At 40.8% G+C, this 1113-nt stretch overlaps 1 non-coding gene across 1 annotated transcript in view; it reads right to left on the bottom strand.

Moving 5' to 3' along the window:
• Positions 1-1036: 1036 nt before the first annotated feature.
• The window catches only part of LOC143306360 (small subunit ribosomal RNA), a 1923-nt gene continuing 1846 nt past the window's right edge, over positions 1037-1113 (bottom strand). Inside the window, exon 1 of the ribosomal RNA XR_013063777.1 lies at positions 1037-1113. This exon is cut by the window's right edge and continues 1846 nt beyond it. This is a non-coding gene — a ribosomal RNA (small subunit ribosomal RNA).

Genomic DNA, 1113 nt, shown 5'->3' with positions numbered 1-1113 from the left:
GCGTGTTTCGTAGATTCCAGGTTACCCGCAAGTACCTCTCTCTCCCTCTCGAAAGAGGAATCTCGATCCGTCCTTTTTGGACAATGGAGAAATCTTTTTATCGCAACACGGATGGCAAAGAAACAACCAAAGCGTAGGAGCGTGGGGACGAGAGCGACGAAAAGAACGTCGCGAAAACAAAGTTTCGACGGTTGCTCGTTCTAATACATCGTAGTTTCAACTCTCTCAGTTTTAACCACTCCTAGACGCTTCGTAAACTTTTAACAATTCTTCGCCTCCGCGAGTTTCATTTCGAATAGAGCGAACGCAACACGGACCAAAAAAACTCCGGTGATGCCAGATCATTTAGCAAAGATCAGACGGCGGGTCATCTGTATTCCTTTTCTCTCTTTTTTATATCTTTCCATTTAACTAGGGTGTCGCAACGACGGGTACATTTATATATTTATATATATTGTATTTCAATTTTAATGATCCTTCACTTTCGGTTTGTAATAATATGATCCTTCTTTCATTTCGATCCTTCATATTGTAGGTTAACCAACAGAAGTTTGTTTTTTTACGACTTGTATTTTTGTGGTTTGTTTGTTTGTTTCTTACGACTTGTTTGTACCCGATCAAGTAGACGACGACCCATAAGTATAAGTTAGAGAGATAAAGGTCGAGAGACCTCACGCAAGCGTCTTTTACTTCCATTCACATCAGCCAGAGAGAAATGGTCCGGCGTCGTGCTCTTTGGCGCCGTTGGTCGCACAGTTTTTTTGCCGGCGGTTCCGAACGGACGGGAGAAACGCGATGAGTAATCAAAGCGACCTCCGCACGTAACCGTGTCGGTGTAATTTTACCGCATCGCAGCGTTTTGGTATTTGTTTCTTATTGGCTCGAACCCGAGATTTATGTGTTTTGTGTCATGTATATGGTATTATTTATTATATCTTTCTCGTTTTGTATAATTTTTGGTCCGAGCTCAATAAACTTTTATATCGCTTTATCAATGATCCATTCAGTTAGGTTTTCTCTTGTATTTTTAATTTGTTAATGATCCTTCCGCAGGTTCACCTACGGAAACCTTGTTACGACTTTTACTTCCTCTAAATAATCAAGTTTGGTCAT

This window comes from Osmia lignaria, unplaced genomic scaffold (genome assembly GCF_051020975.1).
Source record: "Osmia lignaria lignaria isolate PbOS001 unplaced genomic scaffold, iyOsmLign1 scaffold0006, whole genome shotgun sequence".
Classification (NCBI taxonomy): Eukaryota; Metazoa; Arthropoda; class Insecta; order Hymenoptera; family Megachilidae; genus Osmia; species Osmia lignaria.
This window is presented reverse-complemented; position numbering and strand designations above follow the sequence as displayed.